The 13545-nt window shown below is 35.3% G+C and overlaps 1 protein-coding gene across 3 annotated transcripts in view; it reads right to left on the bottom strand.

Moving 5' to 3' along the window:
• The window catches only part of LOC135076927 (homeotic protein antennapedia-like), a 211692-nt gene that overhangs the window by 74429 nt on the left and 123718 nt on the right, over positions 1-13545 (bottom strand). Inside the window, exon 1 of one of the 3 annotated variants that reach the window (XM_063971446.1) lies at positions 6928-7291. The exons of the other annotated variants lie outside the window; for them this stretch is intronic. The gene's annotated coding sequence lies outside the window, so the exon portion shown is untranslated. Of the gene's footprint in view, positions 1-6927; positions 7292-13545 lie in introns of those variants that run through there. 3 annotated transcript variants of the gene reach the window in all.

The following is a 13545-nucleotide window of genomic DNA, read 5'->3' as shown; positions in this document are numbered from 1 at the left end:
TAGAGTCGCAAAGAATTCTAAAAACTATAATTAATTTTGCATTCGACTAACTACATAATAATATCGCTTACTACTGAATATCTTAAAAAATAGCTTTATTGGTTTACATGACAGTTATTAATGCGTCTAGCAAGACTGAACATATGACAAATACGTCTTAAGCTTACCGCGAAAAAATGTCCATTCACAAGTCTGAGTGAGCTCGTTAAAATTTTCCTACTCTTTACGACTGACATAAAAATATTCGTAACGCTCGACAAATTGAGTGATGACTCAATAAAAATATCTTAAACGCAGCTGTATGCGTAAAACAAAAGCGGGCGGCACCTTATTAAAATGAATTTACAACGGCTATAAACGTATGGGCTTTTGAATAAATTGTGGCATCTTCATAGTTTCAATTTTGAATGCTGAATATGCAATTGAGTAACGGACTCGCGAACGGTAACGTTAAATGAAAAAAATAATATATATTTTACGCGTGCATGCGTGTGTAAATTAATTAATATTTAACTAAGATAGAGGCTGATATTTGCTATATCAATCAAAGAAAATATAGTTTTTACTCTTATTATTTTCTTCCGTGGTAACAATTAAAGATTTTAATCCAACTTACTGCTCATTTATAAAGCAAACGTAAGAAAGAGAGCTTTTTAAACGAAAATTATAAGTAAAAATTTCAGTGGTAAAAATAAATCTGGGTAAAAAAATATTTTTGAGAAACTTTTTAGTATGGAGAGCGGGGATTTTCTACCACAAGTATTTATTTACTTAAAAGAATTCCTCGAATCGCAATAAAGAAATTTAATTAAAAACACCTGGTTATAAATAAAGGAATTTGAATTTTCCAATTCACCATTGACAGTTAGTAAAACTTAACTATCAGCTTATACCAAACCACAAATGAAGAGTCAGTCAGTCAGTAAAAAGTTAAAGCCAGCATTCCCCTACAGTCACCTGGGCTATTACGCACTGTTTACGGCCACTTAGCCCCGCTCAGTATTCGACCTTCGGATACCTTTTGATGAGAGCTGTCATTAGACGTTTTTATTCGTTGATTAAGGATGTCGAATTTACCTCGTCGTAAAAATTTTATGGCATGAACTTGAAAGAAAGACATTTAGAAAAAATTTAAATACTATAACAGTACCTATCGATAAGTGTTCGTTTCAGCCACTGCTGGACAAAGGCCTAAAGGATTTCCACAACCACCAAATTGATAAATGTACCGCATTTTTTTTATCATAAAAAATGTACCTTTAACTTACCGCGATTTTTCCAGAAGACTCACTAAAATATTGTTATGCCGAAAGCTCTACCTCCGATTACACAAAAATAATGGGTAAAGTCACCGAACCTCAAATCTGTAGCGGTTGATAGTAAAAAAGTCGTAACTGGCTATAGCCGGGATTCCCTCGCAATCAGCTCTGTTTATGAGCCACTTAGGACCTCATAGTTTATATGAAAGTTATGTGTTTTTAAATGATTAGAATAAAGAAGAATTAAATCCATTTATGATCAATTTTTTTCAAAAAACTTAGGTACTGAAATGTTTATTAATCGACACGTATCCAAAACTTATATCTTCGATTACACAAAAACAAAGGGTAAAGTCACCGAACCTCAAATCTGTAGCGGTTGATAGTAAAAAAGTCGTAACTGGCCATAGCCGGGATTCCCTCGCAGTCAGCTGAGCCATTACGCTCTGTTTATGGGCCACTTAGGACCTCAAGCGTTCCCGACCTTCGTTCGCATATTTTTACCGCTCGTTTTGAGGGTTAGAATAAACCTGTTAATTGACTCACAAATATGATTTTTCTCGATACATTATTGCTTTTAAGTTTTTGGGTAATGGTTGGCGATCAGTTTTTTTTTTGTAAGAAAAATGCGCTAATCCTCAAAATTTTAGTAAAATAAAAATATGAAAGCTTGTCCAGCCAGGGACTTTGAAAAGGTTACTCTCCCACCGTACCTAAGGGACCAACCGTCCCATTTGAACTGTCAAAAGTTTTAACTGCAAGTACGATTTTCAGAATTCTCATTAAGCAGCTGATTATGGGGTGTTATTAAACAAAACATTTTACGTTTTACTTTTAAATGGCTTTTTTTGTATTTAATAGAATTTAATGACTTGCCGCTTTGATGATCGGCGTCCACTCGTAAAGCCCTCTTAATTGGCGTATTGAGATTAAAACATTTAATTGCCGGCATTATAGATTGTTTCAAAGGGAACTGTCCATTTTGACACCCAATTAGCGGTAGGCCAGTTTTTGTTTACATGCTTGTTAATTTGAATCGTGAGTCCATTTTAATTACTTCACACCTCGTTATTGTGATATATTAGGTTATAACGATCTTCATTATTGTTTTTAAATATAAAATCACTTATTATTTACGTACTTGCACTTTATTGACCTTTAGTTTGTAGCAAGAAATGAAGAAAAAAAGTTTTTAACACATCGGTCGGGTCGGTTTACTAAATAACATATTAGGATATACAAGGCGTACTCATTAAGCGTTAACCGTTAATTAATATTTTACCGCCATTTCAAAAAGGGACGATAAATTCGCGCAAATCGTCAGGAACGAAAATTATGTGCGCAGCTCAACATTTCCATATTTCGCCGCGAATCGGGATATCATTTCAGTTTGCGTCGTTGCGACTAAACAAAATATAACAGTTTACTCATTTAGATCTAAGCAAGTTCATAAGTATTATTATTGTATCACTAACATCGTGGAAATCATTGGGGGAGGCCTATGTTCAGCAGTGGACGTCCTATGGCTAAAATGATGATGATGATGATTATCACTACATAACCTAAAAAGATTTGAATCTTGTGTAATAAAACTATGTACAACATTGAAATTTAACACTTAAGGACTCGCTAATGGGTCTAACGGACCCAGTACTTCAATTTTTGTGTAATAACTTTTAAAGTTTGACGTTTGCGATGTTGTCGCTCTTAGTACCTTTCCACGACATTGTAGCACAGCTAATAGCGGTCATAATCGTCATATAGCCCACTGCATGTGATTGCTACAGACGAAAAATGTGTTTTTGAGTCCATTGGACCCGGTAAACAAAGTGAATTTTTTAATGTTTTTAAAGTAATTTCTCATTAATTGTCAATTGGTATAAGTAGACAAATCATAGTAGTTTACGAAAATGAACAAGGTATTTTTTTAAATAATTAATTACAGAAATTTTCAAAAATTACCTTCATTTTGCCAAAAAACCTTCAATTTTTTAAATAAGTTGTTATTTTAGAAAAAGGCAATAAATATGACTATTTGGTTTATTATTTTGTTTTTGTTTATATCATATTATCCTTCTAATAAAGTAGTTTTAAATTTTATTAAGAGTTTTTGAAAAATACATAGGATTTTATATACTGGGTCCAGCGCACCCGGTAGCGAGTATGAATGTTACAAATTAAGGCGCGAGTCCTCAAGTGTTAAATAAAGTTTTTTACCTAATATTAGTCGAACAACATGTTTTCAATATTGAGCCAAAAGGAAAAAACGTATGAGTCAACCAGTCCAATTATTTATTTATTAAGCTCTACATTTCTTGGCTTCCTCTATAAAGCTAAAAATACCCTTTTTTCTATTACAATTAAAAGGTCATTAAACTGTTTTAAAGAGTATTAGTAATTTAATAGTCATATATTAATATTAATTCGGTTACTATTGGACTTTGGACTGCCTTACGAGCTGTCGGTTCTCCGCGGCTTGGCAGCGATGGCGCGTCCGCGCGAATTCGAAACGCCTGATTCTGGCGCACACTATTTTAATTACTCGTTTCAGGAATGATTTATGCCGCGCCCCAGACGTGTGGCACTAGCCGTGTTGTGGTGGCTGTTGTTTTTTGCACAGAGCCGTTGCTATCTGCAATTGATTTTTGCATGCCAGTGGCATTATTTTTGGGGCTTTTGGAAAAGTTACATTTTATGGGGATGGAAAAGCTCTCTAATGGAAATGAATGGAAAAGCAAAAGACTTAGTAACCTTAACAACCTATGGAAACTTAATCATATGGTTCGTCAATCGAGGTTTAGCCGACACTCGCCTGCCTCTACTCATAAATTATAATATCTACTTTTCTATTGGTTGTCGGTTTTTCTAGTCTCTACCTTTGTCGACTACTTCAATTCTATGAATGCATTCATTTTGAACAGCTTTCTAAGTGAAGCTTTCTTATGGTTGTATAACAGTAATTTAGTTACTTTATGTCTAATGAAACGCACATCTACAATTTAAATAAAATATGATTAAATTAATCTGATTTCAGAAGTAAAAATATTCCATCAGATTTACAAGACATTAAGGTCAAAATCGCTCGATATTTCCGCTGCAATTTCCAAAACATGCTAACCGTGCATATTTAAAAACGGATTAGCATAACAAAAATCTAGCCCGATGTTTATCAAAACTACATCACGTCTGCATCAAAATTTGGAGCAATATTTCGTAAAAGCGTGCGAAATTGACCATTCCGAATGTGTTTCGAAATATGGAAGTCGTTAAGACTGAGTTTAGTTTCGGTCCGAAAGGAAATTGAACTAGAAAATAAAAATAAACGTCTCTATCGGGGTCACGGCTGCGTTCTCAGACTGAGCCTGCGTTACAAAACGTCTGAGCTTCGGAATACATAATGCGTTGACATTTCTGTGAGAACGATCTGTTTGCATATTATTAGAGAGGTCTAAATAGCTACTCTTATAGAGACAGGGCAAAAGAAAATCTACTAGGAAATTCGTTTGCTGACAGACGGATTAGAGGTGTTGATAAACATAATGAAATCTAAACTAAAACAGACTTTTCTGTGGAACCGTAAGCTAAGAAAGGGTTTTTCCAAATCCTTGAGGGGCTAAGGCAGAAAAGGCAGATTTATAACCAAAATAAATTTTATTGTTTTAATTTAGATGTAAGCAAAAATGTCATAGATGAAAAGATATGAACGCGCTTAAACGTATTTTTCATTTTTTTTAGCAAATGGGAAACTTGTTTTGAACTTTTAACATTCTTCTTTATTTTATTTAATTAGTGTGATATTAATTTACGCATTTCTTAAATCGCTATTAGTGTTGGTATTTACAGTCTTGATTTTACCACACCTGGATTTTGAACCAAATACATAAAAGTGTATCTATTAATTAAAATTTGTCGGTAAAATACGTTAATTTGTGATATGTTTAACATATTTACGACTTAGATTTTGTGATTCGGTCAATTTGTTTGCCATTAATTACATCAACTTTTATTTTTTTCTAAAGCTGGTTACCATTTTAGGTATACTTGTATGTACCTACTACCTACTCATATGAAAAGTTTTGTGCATAATTTATGAATGTTCTACGTGTTGAACTTATAAGCTGTATTACGCAGTAATTTCTTGGATAGTCTAAATAGCAATGTTTTATTTCCTTGAGCTAGTAACATGCACATTACATAAACATATTTCAAACATTGTAGATATCCTCTATCCTGACTTTACAAATCGTACAAAGCTACATAATGGGCTATTTATTTTTTATTGTAAAATACCCCTTATCACAACTGCAGAAGATGCCAGTGTTTAGCTTGAAGTCGTCTGTAAAAGTCGTCAAGTCAACTTTCACCGACCACCCTCGCAACATTGTCCAAGATCTCAAACAAATCGTTATACACGAAAAAACGTGGACAAAACAAAATAGGCGACTTGCGCAACATTCAAGCATTGTCGAGACCATTGTACAATGTTTTGGGCTTTCGAAACATACCATGTACCGTTAGAAACGATAAAAACTAGATCTTAGTTTCTTTGTACCTTCGAACAAAAGACCGAAATATGATTTAGTGGTTTTCGTAATTTTAAAAGATTTTAGCGAGCTTGCAAAAAGATTTGTATTTTTTTTATGATTTTTTTGTGAGTCGGTGACATGTTTATGGTTTTCAAGAATCGGAGTCAATGTTGTTACAAGATAATAGATATTAATGAGACAAGAGATTATGCAAACAGAACACAAAAATGAATTAGTAATAAATGTATCTAAAAGCTCTCGTGTCAAAAGTCATTGTTATTTTTTACGGTTTTTTTCTGGCGCCGACAATTCCCATGGGCGTTGAGCTAATGTTACATTAAGCTGCAAATTAGGTAATGTGTATGTGAGAATTCAAATTTGTATGCATTTTCCTAGTTCGGAATCATGTCGCTCGACGTCCGTTTTATTGTTAGAATAACGCTATCGTGCTTTATTTATTGCCGCTATATAAGAAAATACAGCTTCCGTCTGTCGTGGAAATCTACCAAGCATCGAAAACGAGTTGCACATGTAAATCGGTTGGGCGAAGAGTTCATAAAGCGATTTATAAACCGACACATTAGGCGTAACACGAAACGTAAACCCGAAAGCGAACAACGAGCGATGAATCAAACTTTCGACGCGGATAGGTACACAGCATTCATTGAATTCTGGTTAAGTTTCGCCCGCGTATTCAAAACAATTGCGTTCGATTTACGATCGGCATTTGTTCGTTCTAAATTTAAATTGTTCGAGACAAACAATTTGAGTATCGGTCGGAGGCCGGAGCTGTCCCGAGTCCCGACGTCGCTTCTGCCACCTATCGTGATTTAGGAGTTTGCCGCGAGACTTAAATCATAGCCGCGTCTACGGAGCTGGATGCGTGCACTTTTTGCATTCGCGATGCGGTACCAGCATCACTTAGCACTTTGTTGCAAGATAAATCGTTTGTTTTGGTTCTGTTTCGACGTTCGCTTTGCCGAATTGATGAAGTTGCTCGCATTGGTTTGAACCAACCATTTGTCATTCGATTAATCATCATCCGTTTATGTATTTGTAAATGTCGATGGAATATGGTTTAAGTTAGGGGTGATAGCTGTAAATAAACGTTCTCAAACAGTCATGATCAGGTAAACACTTACCTAAATATCAGTGTCGTTAATCTTACGTAAAGCGGTATGAACAGTAGCGACGATACGGCGACTTAAACTACAATCACATTGAATTCATACAAAACTGACCCTGTATTTATTCGTATGTACGTAAACTACTCCGCTACGGTGCCGCTATGTTACATTATTTTGTACTTTTAAAAAATACTAATTTAAAGATATACAATTTTGTACTAATGAAAAGAACAGAAAAGGTCACTAAACACGATTGTCTATGTAGTGGTCCAGGTAGGACGTGGACTTGTCGAACTTATTCAGTTTCGTGGTTCGTATTGTTATTAGCGAGCGCGTGTCGTGGCTCGCGTGGCGTGTCGCGGTGTCGCGGTCGGCGGCATGGCGCGCGTGTCGCGACTGACGGCGGCGGCGCCTGCCCTCGGCCGCGCGCGGCGCACTGACGCGCGGCGTCCCGACGCCGCCCCGCCGCCCCCGCACCCCCGAATTCTTCGCAAACTTTGCCTGAAGTTGAGATGAGGGATGCGAACCGCCTCTTTTTGATGACCGATTTTTGATCGGTTTTGGAAAATCGGAAAAAATCGCAAGTCTTTGTGTGAAAATCTGAAAATGCGTTTCAGGACGGAGCGCAATAACATATTACTTTTACCTTTATGCTTTATGTTATCCTATACATCTTTTTCCAGCTCTTATTAGGCCAGTGACGTACTTAACCTATATTGACCTAAGGAACGCGCTGAAGCGACCTTAAAATTCAATAGTGTGAAATTTTCAGGCCCAAGAGTATTCAACTCTGCGCGTGTGTTTACTTAAGTGAGTAGGTACATGCACATCTTTGTAAGTTTAACAGAGCTTTAGTTCTAACTTCCAATTAATATTTCAGCAGCTTTTGGCTCGCTTTATTTCAGTCAAACAAAAGACTACAAAGAAACATCTAGTTTCATACCTACAGCCTTGTTTCTCTGAACGTGTACACTGTAAAGCAAGCGCCAATATACATCCTGAAAAGCTTTTTGATTAAAAATTCTTCAGGAACTCTACCGGAGCGAGCGACGCCTGAACGATTACGTTTCCAGAAATGGGTTTTAAAGTATCTCCCGGTAGATGTTTAGAAGTTTTTCATAATTGGGAAACTTTTTGCTTAAATGTAAAAGCTTAAGCTGAAAGGTAGCTCGAAAAAATATTTTTCTCTCGGACAATCACGCCAGTTTACTTAAAACCCTTTAGAGTTGCAGATTGAGCATAGTTATATGAAGATAGAGTCACATTCTGACTCTGGTGAATCCTACAGTAGTCATTTCTTGTCACAATATGTGACCCTAAGCTTTATAGTTCGTTGCTATAGGTAGGTACCACTAGTTTAGTCACAAGTAAAAAGTTCTGTAAAGTAGATATTGGACTGGATTCAATATAACTGCTTTCATGTATTAACTGAAAAGACTATCCAATTAATCATATTATCAACCTAGAGATAATTTAAATTATAATAAATATAAAATACTTCGTATTTTCTTTTCAGGTTCTGGTGAGGTAGTGATGTAATATCATTGATTTTCTCCCAGATAAACAAACAGTCGTTAGTTTTATTGTTAACAGCATTTTCGGCATTCCCAGCGGGTTAGATAAGCTTTACATTTCCTCAAGACACAGTACAGTCTCTCAAATACTTCATGGCACCCAAAGTAGCCAAAACTTCTAAACACGTCTTTGTTACAATTGGAATAAGGTTGTGTTATCAACTTTTTGATCACTTTGGGTGTCATGGAGTATTTGACGCTGACTGTACATGCCGCACCATCTTGATAAGATAATGAATTCGTAGGCGGTCAAGTTTCGTGTCTGAAGCCAATCGAAGTGTGTAAAAACCTTGAAGTGATGAAATATAAGGACGTACTCGTACACACATTAGTTGGGAAAAGTCAGTGGTGACTAAGCTTAATCTCGCACGATGTATCAATCATGCTCTTGGTCTCTGGAATAAGATTAGTTTATAAACACATTGAGATTATCATTCTAAAAGAACTACGTAAATTATTTTATTACTGGCCAGTATTTTTCACGCAACTTCTTTTTATTACCAGCCAGCATGTTTTTATTGACATTTCTTTTTTATTTTCAAAAAGGTTTTTTCAACTCTGAGCAGAAAAATAGAAGAAGGCAGCCTGTTTTTTACAAAACTTTTTTATCACCAGCCAGCATTTTCAAAAAGGTATTTAACTACGCACAGCATATCAGAAGGAGATGAAATAATTGAATTGCAATGATTAGAAGAAACAAAGAATAAACCGTAAATTTACTTGTAGTAGGAAAACGAACTAAGCGTTTGAAACGCGTATACCGACCGATTGCCCCCACAACTTAAGTGCTGGCCGGATTAGGAGCGGTCAGTATTTATAAGCCGAGTCTGAAACTAGCAACCAAATTAATTTATAGATTTTGCTGACTCTGTAGGACTCATTTCAGGAACTATTAAGTTTGAGAAATACATATTTGGAATCTTAAAGCGCTAGAAAGAAATTTTGCTAAGGACCTTCTCCTTTTTTGAAGTTTAATAAAAAGTAGCTAGGTAGGTCTTCATTTGACATTAGACTAGGTAGGCACCTATTAGACTGAATATCTAAGTATTTTACATCTTTCATCTGTTAAGGATTATAGACCTAAGTTTTCTTTTACTACTTAGCAATTTTCTTGTCACTGCTCTCTGGGACTTCCTAAACGATGATTACCTAAAAATCACACAGAATATTTCCTATTTTAAAAACTAGGCTAGAGACAACTATCAATTTTAAAAAGGAAAATAGTCAATGCTTCCAAACATGAGTTGAGGGCCGGCTATGAATGAGGCCCACCCCACCCCCTCACGGGCCCCTCTAATCGCCCCCTGGAAAAGCGTGACGACCCACAAATATAATTTTAGGTAAAACTTTCCCCTATTGTTACGATGCCTACTGATTTTCGGGTACTCAATGTAGGGATGTTTGGTTGATGTGTGAATTTATTATGAGCTGTTGTACTGTTATCTAGTAGAATTGTTACAACATTGTTGTAAACGGTTTGTTTTGTATAAGAATGTGAATATACTTGCAGGTGTTTAGTAATAGTGAAATAAATAAAAAGTCTTTCAATCGCGTCAAGGCATTTTGAAATAATTAGGTAAAAACATTTGGTAGTTTGTAACGTCATTTCCAAATTCGAAAAATTAAAGTTGAATTAAGAATTCAGCAGCATTTCAAAGAAAGAAAAACTGCCAAGTTTCCGCGCCGTAACGTCCAAAAAGGAGTAAAAACCAAACTCATCCGCACTAAAAGCTGGTGGCTATCAAACACTACACCTAAATCATAAGAACGAGCCAAAACCCGCGACGCGACGCAACCAAATATGATAGTCGACAACGCGCAACCGTCACCACACACAATCGCGGCCCACTTTTAATTTATTTCGTCCACAAAAACCTTTTTGCTGTTTTATTTCCATTTCAACGGAGACTTGCGCTGTAGCGGCATCTCTATTTTTATTCTTTTTTCCTTTTTCAATTTCGAATCGACGAATCTCATTTTGAATTGAATTCTTTCTTTGAATTTTTCTTTCAATTCTAATTGGTCGTATTTGCATGTGATCCCCTATTGTGTAGTTGATTAGACCGTTGTTAGTACGATGGTGATCGATACGGTCGCGTGATACCGTCGTCTTGGAATAAAAAACCTTTTTGCAAATTAGAAGTTTTCTTTCCGTGTTGGCCGATGAGGTCAGGCTAGGTTGTTGCTTAGTGTTCTATAACAGCTGTTATGTATACCTTTTTCCGTATTAAGGTAACCTGGTTTGCTTACGAAAAGAAGACATTAGATTGGCTTTTGCAAGATTGCTCGCTGAAGTAACTTTAGCAAAAAGTTTTTATTGCTTTCGCAATAAAGACTCCAATAAAAAATACTGGCCAGCCAGACCAAAAAGGATTTAATAAAAGTTCAATTAAACGTTGCAAATGTCGTGCGTCCGAATTCGAATTTCGAATAGACTGTCATGTTGTCTGGTACGTCACACGGGACGCCAGTGACGGTACTGTGGCTATGTCAGGTAAGTACGGCCGGCAAAACAGTCGAATGCTGATTAAAATCAACCATAGCGTGAATAGTGATCCTTCGAACTTCGAATCAGAATTTCAAACGTTTATTACATTATCATAATATATGAATACTGAAATATCGCCGTCTCAAAATTATTGTTACCTACTGAAATGTAGAATAATTGGGTTTGACATTTAGAAGTATTTATTAAAAACATGTTTAAGTTCAACCCATAAAAGACTTCAGTAAAATAAAAACTAAAATCTTCAACGAAAAAAAAAAATAGAGCTTTTCACTTCCCAGTCAAATGCTCCAAGTTTGTTTTGAACCGAGTACCAATAAAAAAGGGAAACAAAATGCAATCGCAAATAAATGCCAATATTAAAATCGCCAACCACCTCCCCGGAACAGTCATTGATAGTGACTGCTCACCGATACTAATGAATATGTATCGGAGCAGGTGCGTACGACACATGATTAACTAGGTGCCGCCAACGATTTTTGTATCGATACATCGCCGATAGGTTATCACGGTGCACGTGCGATGGCTATCGATGGAAATACGAGCGATTCCGTTGAGATGTTCGTGTTTTTGAAATTAGAATCGGTATCGGGAAAATTTGTTATTTGTCATGGTAATTTTCAATAACGAACAAGTTTATATTTTTATGAGTGTTATCACGGAATGACTTTAATAATTTATTAAGGAATAAAAAAATATAAATATGTGAATACAATTGCGGAAAAATAATTTATTCATAAAGATTTAACAATATTAGTTTATGCCGCAGTGGTTTATGCCAATGCATTTAATTGTAATATGTTTAAGAACTTCCTTTGTAAAATGATAATAAATGAAAAAAATAATAATTTAAAAACGTATTTGGGAAATGTTTTAAGCTACAATTATTTACTTTACTTCGACTAACATGCTACAAAGACAATCGGTTTTAATTTGAATAAACATTTCTCAAACACATTTTGCACTTTAAGTAACTTTTTACTATTTAAATTAGTACCATATTTATTTCCCACGACCGACTAACTTTTCCTTTCTTTCTTGTGAGCATTCTAATTTATGCTAATATTCTAAGTTCTAATCAATTACGTCGAACGTTACGAATGAACAACCCCACACAACAATTTTATTGTATATGTAAAGGTTTATATTATGGTAACGTAAAAGATAAACCACAATAAACGAAAAGTTGTATTAATGGAAATTAATTCTTATCCACATTGATTTTAAGAACCTTCGATCACCACATGACACCTAATGTTAATTTCATGTTTTTTTTTATTTAGAAATTTACACCTTAATGTACCTAGATGTAGGTTTATTTTCCTTGATAAAACTTTTTTATTCAATCCTTATTTATTTTTCCTCCTGGCTTGCGTAAACCAACCAGTGACAATTTCCACACACTACTTTTTTGTTCAAGCCTGCCAGTACTTACATAACATTCAAATTTTCAAAAGGAGAACCAAAAGCATTCGTCGAATGTTTATAAACCTTCTTACTTGCGAAATAAGTGCTCTTCACTCGTTCTTATTCAAAGGTGTTAGAATTCAAAATTGCACAGGCTAAGTACATCGTTGCAACCGGTAATATGAGATTAATTAAAATGTATCGCAGGTTTTACTGACTAATTAGATCGGTCAGTCAACGCGTTAGCGGAGATAAGTGAAGACGAATTGAGCTTTGATAACGTCTAGTTCGCTTAATGTTTATGAGTTATCTTGTAATTGAAGGTGTTAAAGCCATGTTATGGGACACGATTGTTTTAATTAGGTGCGATGTCAGTTAGGTATCTCGGAACAAGATTTATAAGGTTTTCGCATGTAAATCTTCTTAGATAACAATGAAAACAAATACGATGGATGTACCAAGTTAATTGTAACGATTGTATTCTTTTTTTAATAGGCAACCAATTAACTACGTACATTCTTAGCCTATCATTGTAATGTGTGAAGAGAATTATTTATTAGAGTAAGTATTACTCTAATAGCATCTTGAACGTAAAGAAAAATTTATATAAAAAAGTGAAACTGGACTAAACATTTCGTAACAGGTAGAAAGTCGCAATATAATATCAATAAACTTAAAACTTCATTCCGTATCCAGCTGTTATCTCCCAAACATAAATTCAACTTTTAAGTCACAGAGCTTCTCAAATAAAATCAAAACAGGTTTATTTGCATTTTTTCGTCTATTATATTCCCACGGTTGACTATAAATGGTCGTTTGCCGCCAAAACATCCTAAATAGACGTTCCAAAACTCGTACCGTAAAATAATCTAGAGCACAGCAACAAGTCTAGTGGCAATGCGTTCAGAAACCCGCGCGGTTCCATAAATTTGCACAAATTAATTATTTTAACCCGATATCAAGCGCCGACGCTCGCATCGTGCTCGCATCGATCGTGACAACGATAAACTTTTTATAAAAAGTTTAGTTTTTGAACGTGCTTTGATTTATTGCATCGGTGTTCCATTTTCGAATGTGATTGGAGAGGATAATTTTTTCTATTTCTACAACTGGCTGAAAAAGAAAGGTTTTCTTTTTTTTTAAGTG

The sequence above is a fragment of the Ostrinia nubilalis genome, chromosome 12 (genome assembly GCF_963855985.1).
Source record: "Ostrinia nubilalis chromosome 12, ilOstNubi1.1, whole genome shotgun sequence".
In the NCBI taxonomy this organism is placed as follows: Eukaryota; Metazoa; Arthropoda; class Insecta; order Lepidoptera; family Crambidae; genus Ostrinia; species Ostrinia nubilalis.
Note: the sequence above shows the minus strand (reverse complement) of the source record. Positions and strands in the feature narration are given on the sequence as shown.